Source organism: Hemitrygon akajei, chromosome 9 (assembly GCF_048418815.1).
Source record: "Hemitrygon akajei chromosome 9, sHemAka1.3, whole genome shotgun sequence".
Lineage (NCBI taxonomy): Eukaryota > Metazoa > Chordata > Chondrichthyes > Myliobatiformes > Dasyatidae > Hemitrygon > Hemitrygon akajei.
Genome location: NC_133132.1, coordinates 118,472,048 through 118,488,542, shown reverse-complemented (window position 1 = coordinate 118,488,542; position 16,495 = coordinate 118,472,048).

The window sequence follows — 16,495 nt, the reverse complement described above, 5'->3', positions numbered from 1 at the left end:
CAAGATCTGGAGAAATAGTTTCAGATCGTTAAGTTGGTTAGCAGAAAATCAGTCCATTGTCATTATTACACATTATCCAGAAATGTGAGTGTTGATATCAAGGGAAAACAGGAGCAGACTTGATCCAGTTAACATATTGTGTAGGTCCGTATAGAGTATATGTAATGACCAGTTACCAATTCACTACTACATGGGAGCTGTACTCTAGAGTGAATACAAAACTGTAACAGGAAATTGTTCAAAAAAGAACAAACACTGAAGATTGCAATCAATAAATTTATTTATATTTGTGACCTAAGACAAAAAAGGGTAACATTTTAAGTGTACCTTTCCAATTAATAATCCATTTAAAATATAAACTTTGGCTTTTTGGATCACAATTTTCCTTTGTGATCTTCTAATATATTTCATTCCATCCATAAAATATTTTTTTTAATTGGTGATTTCTCTACTTGATTCTAAATAATTGGTCTGAATATTTTTCCCAACGTTACATTTGAAGAGCCAACAATTCAACAACCATTGAGATTTCAGCACTTGTTAATACCTCCTGATCATGGAGTTGCTTCCACATGGCACAACACATCAACTCTCCTAAAAGAAAACAGATCCACATAAACATACATATCTGTCTTATTTCACAAAATCTCAGGCTGAATATTGAAAGTTTCCATAACAGAGTGTCCCAAAAATCACACGACATCACTGTATTTATTGCCCATTCCAAATTGATCACAGAAAGTAGATAACTTAGAAAATCTGCTTTGATGATTTGATATAACTAAGCCAGCTGGTAGAATTTTCTCGTTAGGCAACTTCTGGGGACACACTCATCTACGATTGTTTTTATTAGGTCTGTTACAACCACAGTGCATTTGTTCAGATTCTCTAATGAGTCCTTGAACACATCCCGGTCGACTTACTTGAAGCAATCCTATCTCTACCTCCATGACTACCTCCTTGTTGTCCTAATCTCAGAAGCCTTGCTCTTTAGCCTTTGCCTTTATGCAGGTAGCAGGACAGCCAAGTTATCAGTTTTCCCAAAATGTGGTCTAGGGATGCAACAATAGGCATTGCTAATCATGGTGTAGCAGTGGTCAAGTGTGTTGGGACCTCTGGTGCTGCAGATTTTATGCTGATGTTAACTGGGCAAAGATTTCTTCAAACAAGCCACACTGATATCCCCGACAATAATCGTCATGGTAGATAGATCCTTGTTTGCTGATGGCAGCATACAATATCTTGAGTGCCTGATTGAAACTGGTCTTTGGGGGAATGAAATTGCAGAGAGGATCATGGAGGAAAACTCTCTTGTTAAGTAGAACAGTCAGCATTTAATTGTTAGATGTTCTAAGTCAGGGGAACAAAAGTGTGACAAGACCACTATGTCTGAGCACCACAAGGAGTTTATTATGAAGCACAGACACCCATCTTTTGCTTTAGCAAGGTAAGGTTAGAAGGTTAACAAGGAGTCGTAGGACATGAGCCAATCAATCAAAATCGTTTTCCTAGGAAGAGAAGTTGCAAGTCTGCAGTTTTACAAGATTTTATTGGCAAATCTTAATTGGATCCCCACTACTTGGAGAATAAGGAGGGAGAAAGAAAACAGGAAACTGTGGACCAATTATGCTAACAGCAGTAGAAGGGCTATGCCAGAATCTTCTTTTAAAGAAAGATAGATGGGTGATTGAGACTAGGCAGAGTGACAAGGATTGATAAAAAGGAAATCAAAACTGTCAAATTTATTGGACTTTTTGACATTGTTAATATCAGACAAGATCTGGGAAAACAAATGAATGCAGTGCATTTGGATTTTTCAGTGAGATTACTAAATAAAATTAGAATATATGGCTTTACGATAACATGCATTGAGGATTGATTGAAGTGGAGGAAGCAAAGACCATAGGACCATAAGGTATAGGAGCAGAAGTAGGCCATTGAGCCCATCGAGTCTGCTCTGCCATTCAATCATGGGCTGATCCAATTCTTCTAGTCATCTCCACTCCCCTGCCTTCTCCCCATACCCTTTGATGCCCTGGCTAATCAAGAACCTATCTATCTCTGTCTTAAATACACCCAATGATTTTTGGCCTCCACAGCTGCTCGTGGCAACAAATTCCACAGATCTACCACCCTCTGACTAAAGTAATTTCTCCACATCTCAGGATGAGAATAAAGAGATAACTTTCAATTTGAGAGGTTGTGGCTAATGGGGTGCAGCTGGAATAGATTCCAGTTCTTCACAATCTATATCAAAAATGTAGAAAAGCATATCAGATGCAATAACTCCATCTTTGTTGATGATGTAATGGAGGGTAGCTATAGGAGTTGTGCAAGGACAAAAAGGCCTGTGGTCATTATGGGCAAGTTAAGTGAAGAATTCATAACTTGGAAGATGGACTACATGGTGAAGAACTGTGAGGCCATCCATGTTGAGAGTAAGAATACAAAGATAGAGTAACTTTTTTTTAAAATGCTGAGATATTGAACAGCTTTGGTGTTCAGAAGAACCTGCATGTCCTTATACAAGAATCGCAGAAAGCTTTGTGCATATACAGAAAGCAATTAGGAATACAAATAGAATGCTGGCCTTTATTAATTGAAGTTAGCTATTTGGTAATAAGTTATTGTTATTTGTGAATGTTAAATGGAATTATTAGGAACACCCTATTTGTTTCTCTTTATTTCCAATTGTCTTCTTTATTTCCATAAGTTTATTTTTGCTAACTTAACAATATTTCAAAGACACTCCTAGTTTCTTAGCTTTTTCCAGTACTGATGAAGAGTCGTCACGCTAAAATATTAACTATGTTTCTCTCACTACAAATGCTGTCCAACCTAGTAATTACTGTTTTTATTTTGGTTTTCAAAGCGTACACTTTATTCCACGCCCTTTAAAGTGGGACAGTTTCAGGAGAACAGGGAAAAACACTAGCTGGATCATCTCAAAGTCTAAAGAAAAGAACACAATGTTTTCTGAAATCGGTGCCCCATCATTTTTGAAAATGGGGAAGAAGCGTTAGAGAAGTCAGAAAGCAACTCTAAGGCCAAATGCAAAAAATGGAATGAACACGCAATCCATACATTACTTGTATCAACTGTGGCAGCGTAAATATCCCACAGGATTCTTCAGCTATCTCAAACACCATCAAACTAGAGTGGAAGTAAATTTTCCTGTTTACCTAAGTAGTAAGAAACTGATATGAAAATATATCAAAGACATCTTAAATTTGAAAACTCCAGATTTCAAATCAAGAAATCCATCTTTGGAAAGAAATATTAAACTGAAGCCCCATCTGCCATTACACTACAAAAAAATCAGAGAACTTTCCCTCGTGCATTTATAATTTTATTTACATCTCACGCAACATCATTATCTAGTCAGTAATTTGCAGCTGGTTGCTGGATCTCCTATTAGTAACTATGTCATACATTACAGATGTATAGTACAGTGAAGCCCAGGACACTGATGCCCTATGAAAGGATTAGCAGTTCCCTTGGTCATTTACTATTTCACCACCACATGGGGCATCTGAAGGACAGAATGGGTATCCATGAAAGGCAATTAATGCCCAAGAAATACGAGTGATCCAGCATCTGCAGAATCTTTTCTGTTTTTGAAAAGTGATTCCTATTTGATGCTTCACACCAGAGGACAAGGGACAATTTCCAAACACTTCTGCTCTGTCTACTCTCACTCCAACTAGAGAATGGGACTCGATTCCAAGCTGCACGTACAAATTTCGTGTCTTTTCTTGACGAAGGAAATACAACAAAGTACGCCCAAGAGGGAACCATTTGACTCAGCTACAGTAACCACCAGGTTTACTGCCCGGAACAATGTTTTAACTATTTTTCTTTAGGAATCAACATTATCCTCTTGGGGGGCCCAGGATTATATTTACAGCTTCTGATGCATTATCCAAGTTGAAATGACTTTATTCTTACCAGACACATTACTGCGACTGTGGTCACTGACCACAACTATCATCTGCTGGCCACTGAAAGTGTTGCAATGCCATGATGACTGCTTCCTGTACTTTCCTTTTTTCCATCATGCAGGAATTTCTTTATTTCTCTCCAGAAAATGTTTGCAGGCTGTAAGCCAGGCATCTCTGTATGCATTCTTCACAATTCAATTGTTGGAAAAAGTGACTTTATACCATGAAATTTGTCTACTATGCTATTAAACTGTCACCAGTATCACACAAAATACTGAGGCGCTCAGTGGGTCAGGCATCATCAATGGAGGAAAATAGCCAGTTAACATTCTGGGCCGAGACCCTTCATCAGGACTGTGAGAGAAATATAGCAGATAACCCATATAAAAAGATGGGAGGAAGGGGTGGATCAAGAGGTGACAGATGATACAGTTGACAGGCATGATAGGCAAGTGAGGGAACAGAAAAAGTAGGAAAGATGTAAGAAGCCAGGAGGTGTAAGTGGAAGTGACAAATGGCTGAAGTAGTTGTATTCTGATAGGAGATGGCAGAGGGAAGGAAGTATTAGGGAAACAATGTGATGGATATTCACTTCTTGTTTTTTTAACTAACAGCAGTGACCACTTGTAAGATTAAACCGTTGTAAGTAAACTTCCAACTAACAGTTTGTTTAACTTCTAGCCATAAAAGGAAGTCAGCTTTCAGTCCTTAAAATGCAGATGAAAGGAGTAATCAGCTTGAAGTTAGAAAGCACAACTTTGCAAATAAGTTCTCTATGTCTGTAACATCCTATGTCTGTGAAAGCAGATGCTAGCCACTGCACCTGCTTTATTGCTGTTCAAGAATAGAGAATAAGACAATAGGTTGTTTAATTTGGGTTGTTTCAAAGCTGACTTAAGTTGCTTCATTCAAGGAAACTTGCAGAACAGATGGATAATATCACTTAGCATATCAATAACTGATGTCTTTAGAGTTGGAAGGGTTTCATGTTCTCAAGGAGGTTAACTTTACGGCATTAGTTGTGAACTGTGAGCATTAATTGAGGTCTATGTCTTCAAAAATGCTTTTAGACCATTTGTGTTAAAAGGACATCTGAGGAAATATCATATGTATGTGTGAAATCACACAAGTGGGAGAAAAAGAGTATCAATGTAGAAATCAGTTCAGGCTTATTATAAATGGGGTAAAAAACATCAAGAAACCTGAAAGAAATATAGGAAGAACAAGAATCCATTCCTCCAGCTCTGGTTTCTGCAACAGATGACTTGTTTGTCTGCATCTTGGTATGTCTTTTTAGTTTATTGAAATTGTACCTGCGTTTTGAAAATGCTTTGCCCTTTATGTTTAGGAAATGTTTTGCATTTTAGAAAGTTTAGGAAATGTTTTGCATTTTAGAAAGTCACTTACGTTTTAGAAATGGTTTTATTGCATGGAATATTTCACATAGAAATCCTCTGTGCCTTTTAAATGTGTTTTAAGAGTGTTGTTTGGATTTTTAACTAGGTATCACTGAAAATAAATGAACTGTGTTTTAAACTACTTTGTTAGCCACAAGTAACTTCTCGGTAGGGAGAGGGGACCCACCACTGGGTACTGGCAGCTAAACTCGCCACTGCGAATAAACAGGAAAGTGAACGAGTCTCTGAAAATCAGGTAGTTGCAGTATGATCTCCCTTTAGCGAGAGTATTCGTGGCTATTTATAAGACCATAAGATATAGGAACAGAAGCAGACCATTCGGCCCATCGAGTCTGCTCTACTATGCAATCATGGGCTAATCCAATTCTTCCAGTCACCCCCACTCCCCTGCCTTCACCCCATACCCTTTAATGCTCTGGCTAATCAATAATCTATCTATCTCTGTCTTAAATGCACCCAATGACTTGACCTCCACAGCCGCTCGTGGCAACAAATTCCACAGATTTGCCACTCTCTGACTAAAGTAATTTCTCCGCATCTCTGTTCTAAATGGACATCCTTTAATCCTGAAGTCGTGCCCTCTTGTCTTAGACTCCCCTACCATGAGAAATAGTTTTGTCATACCTAATCTGTTCAGGCCTTTTAACATTTGGAATGTTTCTATGAGATCCCCCCTCATTCGCCTGAACTCCAGGGAGCACGGCCCAAGAGCTGCCAGATGTTCCTCATACGGTAACCCTTTCATTCCTGGAATCATTCTCGTGAATCTTCTCTGAACCCTCTCCAATGTCAGCATATCCTTTATAAAATAAGGAGCCCAAAACTGTATAGAATACTCCAGGTATGGTCTCACGAGTGCCTCATAGAGCCTCAACATCACATTCCCGCTATTATATTCTATGCCTCTGGAAATGAATGCCAACATTGCATTCACCTTCTTCACCACTGACTCAATCTGGAGGTTAACCTTTAGGGTATCCTGCACAAGGACTCCCAAGTCCCTTTGCAACTCTACATTTTGAATTTTCTCCCCATCTAAATAATAGTCTGCCTGTTTAATTCTTCCTTCAAAGTGCATGACTGTACACTTTCCAACATTTATATCCGATATTTATATCCAATAGGGCTTAAGGTCTTCATTTGAGTTTAGAACTTCGCAGTCAGCAAAACCAATATCATCAGGCCAGGAGGGGGGAATGTGGGAATGGGGGGTTACAGTCAGATAAAGAGGGCAGGGAATATTTCCAGCACAGACTAATTGCAAAATATATTGGAAGATTACAAGCTATCCTCAAGCCATCAGCTGGCCATCGAGTGCATGTTCGTGGTCTTCTGCTGCTGTAGCCCATCCAATTCCAGGTTTGATCTGTTGTGCATTCAGAAATGCTCTTATGCACACAACAGTTGTAACATGTGGTTACTTGAGTTAGTGTCGCCTTCCTGTCAGCTTGAACCAGTCTCCTCAGGCCTCTCTCTCATTAAGAAGACATCCAGGATTTACAATTGTCAGACCTTAGCACACTGTTTGTATCTGTATTTCTCATCCATGACTTCTCACCAAGCTCCCACTTCAAACATGTGCTCAGAGCGAATAGTTCTAAAATAGCATCCATTGTGTTCAAAAGGCAGTGATTTTTGTCACTGATAGTTGGAGTAAAATAAGCAATAAGACAGCTTGGAACTGTTTTGCTCATTGCTTTTGCAAGTATTCAGTCCTAGAGATGCCAGAAATGGCTGAGAGTGAAAAAGAAATTATTTCTCTACTTCAGCAAGTTAGAAACTACAAAGAATTCAAAGGTATTGACATTCATCTTGAATGTTACAATGAAAATGAAAATATGGAGGATGAAAGCGTTATATGAATGCAGTCCATTATCTGCCCTAGGTGTCTGCACTGATTTTGTTCATTTACAGTCAATCAAAAGATTACGGCAACATCCACTGGATGGATTCTTCCACTGATTACTATTAGGAACTAATACACATTTTTACAGTATTGTAGTTGTATTGATAGTGTTCCAATTTGTTCTGTATTTCATTTAAATACATGATTTGTTACTCAGTTAAACAAGTAGTTTATCTTTTTTATAGCATCATACTATTTCCAGTCAACTTCGGCTAATTGGGGCAGCCATTTAATTGGGCCAAAATGTACTGCGCCCAATGTTTGCCAGTTAACCAGAATCCACTGTAATTATTTTTGGTATATGTCATAGGATGAAATCTCCTGGTATAGATCAAATAATGTTAGCAACCTAACATTTGTGCATTTGGCCTATTCAGAGTAAAAGGAGGATAATCAATGCGATCTTATCCTCTATACTATTTAAGACTTCATCAATTCTCAGTAAGGAGTTGCCTACCTATACAATGCAATCTATAGTTCAATGGAATTGGCTATAATGGGCTGCCGGCAACGGTGGTGGAGGCGGATAAGATAGGGTCTTTTAACAGGCTTTTAGATAGGTAGATGGAGCTTAGTAAAATAGAGGGCTTTAGGTAAGCCTAGTAATTTCTAAGGTAGGGACATGTTCGACACAACTTTGTGGGCCGAAGGGCCTGTATTGTGCTGTAGGTTTTCTATGTTTCCATGTTTTATCTTCCCAAGTATCTGTGGAATAGATTCCCAGACAAGCAGTGTTAACATTCTCACTGAGTAAATCAATCATATTTTTCAAATAAAGAATTGCATAAATATCCAAGGAACAGTCTTAATGAATATGAAGATTAGAATTATATGGTTGATAAATACATAGAATGCAAGTACCTCTTATCCAACTCGTCAGAGATTTCAAAGAGCTCTAGCTTATGAAAGCTCTGTCTTTAGTTTGCTATCTCTTTGAGAAGTTTGGAGACTTACTCAAGAGTCCATGGCTGACTATTTACAGCAAAGTGATGGACTAGACGGAAGGTCTTCTTGCATGTTTTATTTACCCTTATTCACATTTCATAATTTGAAATACCCTTTGCACTAAGATCATTTCTCTCTCTCCGGTCCTGTTCACCCTGTACACATCAGACTTCCAATATAACTCGGAGTCCTGCCATGTGCAGAAGTTCGCTGATGACACAGCCATAGTGGGGTGTGTCAGGAATGGACAGGAGGAGGAGTATAGGAAACTGATACAGGACTTTGTGATATGGTGCAACTCAAACTACCTGCGTCTCAATATCACCAAGACCAAGGAGATGGTGGTGGACTTTAGGAGATCTAGGCCTCATATGGAGCCAGTGATCATTAATGGAGAATGTGTGGAGCAGGTTAAGACCTACAAGTATCTGGGAGTACAGTTAGACGAGAAGCTAGACTGGACTGCCAACACAGATGCCTTGTGCAGGAAGGCACAGAGTCGACTGTACTTCCTAAGAAGGTTGGTGTCATTCAATGTCTGTAGTGAGATGCTGAAGATGTTCTATAGGTCAGTTGTGGAGAGCGCCCTCTTCTTTGTGGTGGCGTGTTGGGGAGGAAGCATTAAGAAGAGGGACGCCTCACGTCTTAATAAGCTGGTAAGGAAGGCGGGCTCTGTCGTGGGCAAAGTACTGGAGAGTTTAACATTGGTAGCTGAGCGAAGGGCGCTGAGTAGGCTACGGTCAATTATGGATAACTCTGAACATCCTCTACATAGCACCATCCAGAGACAGAGAAGCAGTTTCAGCGACAGGTTACTATCGATGCAATGCTCCTCAGACAGGATGAAGAGGTCAATACTCCCCAATGCCATTAGGCTTTACAATTCTACCGCCAGGACTTAAGAACTTTTTAAAAGCTATTATTAATGCTTTTTGAGATAGTGATTTAGATGCATATCATATTTTTTTACTGAGTTAAGTATTGTATGTAATTAGTTTTGCTACAACAAGTGTATGGGACATTGGAAAAAAGTTGAATTTCCCCATGGGGATGAATAAAGTATCTATCTATCTATCTATCTATCTATCATTTGGCAGACCAGGAAAGGGAACATTTTCATGATATTCTGAATGAAGTCACAGTGGAAAGTTTGTAAAGCCGCTCTCCCTTCCTGGGGAAAGTCCCTGGGTTTCTGCAGCACCTTTACATTCATCAGAAGGGTCTCCAGACTTGTTGAAGCTGTCCCATTTGCATTAGCCCACCTGATATCTATATTCAGCAAAGCAAAAGTAATTCAGTTGTTGAATTTATACAAGTTAGATAAAACTGTATATTGACTGCACTCAGAAGAATCGAGGGTTGATTGCTATTGCAGAGATAGGTAATAGGTAATCTGTCTTTGCAGTGGCCAAAAAAACAGTGCGCAGAGCAGGTCACTTGCCCATTAGCATTTTTTTCACAATTAATCTAGAACATGCTAGAAGTATTCAGCATGTCAGGCAGCATCCATGAGACAGGAGAAGTGACATCATTGCAGATCTGTAAGCTTTTGTCAGATCTCGAATCTGAAACCTAACTCCACCCTGCTCACCCCTCCCTCCCCACCACCCCACTCCACTGATCTGCTGATACCTGTTGTTTCGGTTACTGGTTTCTAGCATCTGCAGTGGTTTGTTTTTATACAACTGGGATTGCTCACACATCCTGCAGTAGACACACAGAGCAACAATGAGCATCAAGAAATCTCAAACTCCCAGCCACACTGAAGGTAAGATACTGTGGGTAAGATACTTTGCACTTAGTTTAAGTGATGAGAGGCCATGCTGCTCGCTTCAATACGCTGGCAAGCATTCTGTGAGTATTTGGTACTATCAGGCCAAATCTCTTGACCACTTCAAAGACACTAGTTTAGAGATCATCAAGTGGAGAGTTCAACAAACTATGGGTAACAAGTAAGATGGAAATTAACATACCGCAGTTTTGTATAATTGTTATCACTATTATCTGCACAGATCTATGCCTGTGGCGTGCCACAAAAACTGCCATGCTCTGGCTGCACGCCAGACATGCCAAGTGCATTGATCTATTTGTTATATCAGCGTCAGCCACGTCAGTGCGTCAGATGCAGCAGACCAGAGCACAAATCTGATCGGAATGTAGTCTCCCTACATACACACAGGATGATTTTACTGATGGGGAAGAGGAAGCACAGAGTGAGTCACTTCTTGTGGGTGTGCAGAGGGCAAAGGTGGAAACTTCATCAGGACTCTCTGTGGCTAGGTTAAGATACAGCATTGTAACACGCCCTGTTGAGTCAGTTTATGACTGATCTCATGAGGGCAGTTGTGATATGAAGACTCAGAAACTCAAAAGGGCAGAGTAGTCACTTGCGTGGGGCAAACAGATGGCACCTTGCTGAATGTCAATGTGCAGCAAGACAGACTGGTGCTGGAAACCGGGGCTGTGCAGGCAGTCTGTGTAATTATAATGCTTCATATAAATGACCCACTAACGTCACTGGGTTGTTAACGTTCCATGGCATGATTGTGAGTGAGGGAGGCGTCTGTTAGTCAGGGTCGACCATGACTGCTGCATCCTAGTTTTCTAGGTCCGCAAGCCTGGGTAGTACCTCACGGAGAGCAAGCTGTTGTCCAGGTAGCAAGCTCCCCTCCCCTCGCATCTGATGAACCCAAAGGAACGGCAAAGACTGATACAATTCGGTATCAACAATGTCACAGGAGTTGCCAGTCAGCACTGAACTCAATGTAGGACTGCTTAAGGACTCCAGCTCTAGACTTTTCCCTTGGTGTTTACTCCCGAAGCCTTCCCCATGAGAGGGTGTAGCCACAAGGCAGCGGAGGTTTGAGATCAGAGTTTTCCTTCCCTTAAATGAGTTGCTAACCATGGCTGATGAGACCCATCTGCCTGAAGCGACTGGTTTTAAGCCACCAGTGACCCAAACTTGACCCTTCTCCTGTCAGCAAAGGTGGTTCCGCTAGACTTAGTAGCGAAGCCACACGTGAAGTCCAAGAGTTGGACTTGGCTGTCAGAAGCTATTTGAGGTGCATGCCATTGGGAGAATTTAAAATATATTGGGAGTTTGTCCCCATTACCACCCCCAGCTATAACATTCTTAAGGAACCATTGCATGATTATGGAAGGCTGAAATGCACATGGCGACAGAAGTTACTCTGATCTTATGCAACAGTGTGAAACAGATGACAGCTTTGGAAGTAAAAACCAGGAGAAATGGGAATCTGATCTCTGCCTCACTATCACCCTCTTTACAGCATTGCCCTCAGTTCAAAATCACTCGAAAAAACCCTTGCTCACTGATTCTCAGACCCTTGATTTCTCTGTGACCGTTGAACCTGGATGCACTCAGCCTTCAGGCACAGAATTGCTGGAGATATCTGACGATCAACAGTGTTGGGTTTCCGACTCCTTGGTGTGCCTGGGAATCTCTGTGCTTCCCTCTAAGGGAAGAATGAAGTACTTAAACCTGTAGCAAGTGTAAGCATTCATATTGGATTTAAACAATGTGGGACTGGTGTCAAGGCTTCTTCCAATTCACTTTGCAGAAGGAGCAATCGCATGGAAGTGGAGAGTCCATGGCGAGTTTACAAAGCCCTGAAAAATGAACTGAATCGTATTCCTTGCTCCAGATTAATCTCTAGTACAGGTGCTAGTGGACTTCTGGTGGCCTATTTACAACCTACTATTTGCTTCTTGAGGCCAAAGGGTGAGCCAGCACTGGACAGCCACCATGATGGGTGAGTTTCCACTGGCACATGATGTCCAGTTGAGTGGAAGTCTTAGGAGCAGGTTGTTTAGTTGGACTAGCAACTGACTGCACCCATGGGTTCAGGAAATGGAGCTCAGGAGACAGAAAGGTGAACTTACAGAGGTGTATAAAATCTTGAAGGATAGGCATAAGGTCAATGTACAGTCTTTTTTCCAGGAAAAATAAAAAATTAGAAGCCATAGGTTTATGATGAGAGGAGTAAGATTTAAAAGGGACCTGAGAGGCAACTTTTTCATGCATATTTATTGAACTGCCAGATGAAGTGATTGAAGCAAGTACCATAGAAATGTTGGCTAGGTATGTGGTAAAGAAAGATTTAGAGGCATGTGGGCCAAATGCAGGCAACATGAAGGAATTGGGCCCAAGCACATGTTTCCATGTTTTATAGCTCTATGACGCCATCACTGTGCCCAGGGGTCAGGTAATAGGAAGAAGAATTATAAATAATATGGATCATATCAGTGGAGTTCTGTGGATATACCTCTCCTACTTTGCGCTGAGTTAGAACGTTATGGGTGATGGGGAGCATAATGTGGCAAGGGTGAGAAACAGCCACTTTCTCAGAGTCTCTGAATCTTACTGAGCAGTTTCCACAGCTCAAAGAAAGCTAAGACCAAATGTTTGAGACAAGGACGTTGCTCAGAGCCAGGGCTTGCAGCTAGAAACAGATGTTTGAAATAAAGAGTATCTAAAGAAGCTTAGAGATACAAGGAAAGAACCACTGTCTGCTTCCAGCACTGGCTGTTGGCTTTACCTGATCAGCTTTCTCTTTGTACTCCTCCTGCAATGTCATGGGCTGTTGACTCTTTCTTCATCCCCTTCAATTGCCAACCTATAGGGTACAATTTGCTCCTGTTCCATGCAACAAACAGACCACTAGAGGAGCTCAACAGGCCACGCAGCATCTACAGGACAAAAGGAATTGACTTTTTGGGTCAAAGTCCAGCCTCGTTGATCCAAATATCAACAATTCTTTTCCCCCCGATAAATGCAGCTCAGCCTGCTGCGTTCCACCAATTTGTTGGTTTTTTTTGCTCCAGATTTGTACCATTTTACTGCAGAGTTTCTTCAAGACACAGAGAATTTTGAACTTTTCCCCCTCTCCTGGACAGGAATTCTGTGAGCCCCATAGATTTATGGTGAGAGGAGTATGATCTGCCAGGAGCATCACCCTACAAAACTACTTTTTTTTCTGTCTTTGCTTTATTCTGAATGGGAAGATGTGAACAATTTACTGCAGGCTAGGCATAAGATGTAATTATGCCAATCAAAATTAAGTTAGGAAATTAAAAGTCTTTTCATTCCAGTCAATACAGTTTTAACACACACACCCAAAGCACATCCTGGAATGAGCATTCTTAAATGAATTCATAACATAGTATATGAATACAAGTTGGCAGCAAATGGACTATTTGCATAAGAGGAACTAAATATATTAAATCCATTATTAAATGCACTGCCACTAAGGTTTACAGATCCCCACAATTTAGCACTAATTGGCATCAATTTGAAGCTGACTCAGAGGTTGGATGTTATGAGCAAATGAAAATATTCACACTGGTGCTGCAGGTGGTGTTCCTCCCAAATCTCGATGAGGCACATCACTGAGGCAGAGTGGGGGATTCTAATAATGCATCGGCAAGGGAGAATCCATTTCTCCGATGCTAATCATCTGTGCTGCCACATCGAATATGATGACGCAAAGTCCTTTCAATGTGTTTAAACTCTAACCTCTGCTGCAGGGATGTGACTTTTTCCATTACCTAACCTGCCATTTCCCTGTGACCCGGCTCAGCACAGTTGATGAAGTGGTGCCTGTTGTAGCAGATATAAGAGCATTTCTGTGGCACAGATTCATGTCTACTGGGAATTAAGTTGAAGCTGTCAATATGCATTAAACTTAAGGTCCTTAACATGCATCACTGAGGAGAGACTTTCATCCCATCTGTCATGGATGGATTCAAACCCAGGTGCTAGGAGTGAAAGGACAGCTTTCTGGCTACATCACCCAATTCCCTGGTTTATTGAATTGCTTTGTTCACTGCTGACATTTAGCATCAATTCCTCCTCTATATACCATATTGATTGTCCAGACTTACAAAGCAATGTGGACCATAGCTCTACTGCTGTATCAATGATGGTTCTATTTTTCTGATTCACAAGGCAGTGATTGAAACAGAATTCATGAGCATTCTTAATCCCCGAGCCCTACTGCAGCTAATGAGTAACTGGGAACTTTCGGAATAAAGCTAAACGTAAAGGAAGCAGCCACCACTCATAAAAACAGATATCTCTTTCACAGCCTGAAAGTTCATTTTCAAGCAATTTAAAATGCAGGACGTTTCATCTTCATAACAGTCCAAACAACGGTCTCATCTGCCTGACCAATTATAAGATAAATCCAATGGAAGGAGACTGAACACTGTAAATTATACATTTATTTTCCTTTAAGTTCACTTGTTAAAGAGCTGGCATGGTCAGTACAGTAAGCTGAAGCCTGCTTTCAACACAAAGTGGGGAATGAAGGATGACTCAGAGGTCTACTAAATAGCCTTGAGAACAATGACATTTTGCACGTTTAGTGTGGACTGAGACTTGTCCAGATTCTTAAATAACAAAGTCTTATCCCTGGGTTACTGATTGGTAAGCAATGGGCTTCTGTGTCTCGGGTGTACATTGTACAGTCATGCAGATGTTATCAAATGCTTCTATGTACCTCACTTTTTTATCACTGACAGAAACTTATTGTCTTTTTCCTGGATCAGCTGCCAACTTCATAAATAGTTCAGGTTGCATTGTATAGAGGAATCTGTACCACTGAATGTGGTTTTTAAATAACTGCTCCCCCACAGCCCTTGTGCTAGTATCATGGATTGAATCAGTAAAAAAAATCTTGCATAGGTATTAAATGAATAACTAGGATACTGCACATTAGCGGAATATACAAGGTAAAAAATGGACAACAATGTGCCTGTACCTGGATTGATCATCCCAGTAAGTAACTTCACTTTGAGTTAAACTCTGAAATTCACATGATGACTAAAACAATTACATGGCACTGTGCACTGCATTAAAGTTCTCAGCCTTCTGTCTCCAAGGATGAAAGGGCGAGGGTTAGTGGGAGAGCCCTTTGTCTTTCAGCAAAGCACATGATACAACTAATCTGTCTTCTCATGGACAGCACTGGAAATGTATGCAAATCCAACTGGCACCAATAGGTTTTACGTTAGTACCTTCAGAATTAGATACAGTGTGTGAATTTATCACAATCTCTTTTTTTTCAACCTCTATCCTCTAAAAGTTAGTCACAGTACAAAAGTTACTCTGTTATTGTGTTTATGTGTGCGTAATCTTCTGGCATATGCCTGCAATTTGGTAGAAACATCTGAAGATGGATTTTGGGAACTCTATCTCAACTATAGTTTTTGATGTACAATAAATTGAAGGCCTTTTTTGAGGAATTAAGTACAAATCATTTATGAACATTGATCTCCAGATTACTTTTATAGCAATAAACTAAAATGCTGCTAAATCCAAACAATCAAATGAATTTGACATTGAGATTTCTTTCAGAGTGGCTAAATTTTGTTTTCTTCTCTCTCTGTTACAGTTGCCACAGTTACCTCAGGTCAAACTACTGAGCAGTTTGCAGGGGATCCTGTGGAAAATCTGGTCGAGGCATTCTCATGCAGGCTTTGGAGGTGGGAGCAGAGCATTCAGATCATCCAGCCTTTCTGTCATTCAATTAGCTATATCCATATTCTCTGATCTCCCTGTATTTTATCCTCAATATCCAGTACCTTGTGAGAATTACCAGAAGCAGCAAACTTTAGGTTGTTCAAGCCAGAGAACCTGACTTACTAGCCCACCACTCCCATAAGTCTTCACTGCTGTTCATGCACCACCATGTGACCTGATAGACCTTCAGGTCCATTAAATACAATTGTTGGCTCTCAATGAAAGTGTTGGTTGAATTGCCCTCCAAAACATAAAAACTAATTTAAATGAAAAGTCCAGGAGTCCAAACTGTGAGGCTAACTTCGTTTTTTACTTAAAACAAGGTACCCACTTAAGACATTGAGGTGTAATGATGTATGCAATTTACATACTTTTATATTTAACTCGCAATGAATTACGTAAACAAAGAATGCTTAATCAAACAATATCTTTCCAATATTGCTCAAATATTACTGAAATATTAAAGACACACTTCTCCTCCCTGCTTAGCTATAGAGTTCAACTCAACATAGAATGCATCTCAACATATATATGATATATATAGTATACTATAGAATGCCATTACAGTATAGACATCCACAGTATAGTAAATTTAAATTGTCCCATTCAGACCTAAAGATTTAATTGCTGTGAAGAATTTATTACTTTTGTGGGATGATGTCTTTCCTGACAAACGGGGGCAACTCTGCTTGGCAGGAAAGACTTGTGGCTGTGAACGAGGTCTGGGCCTCCTCTATGGTGG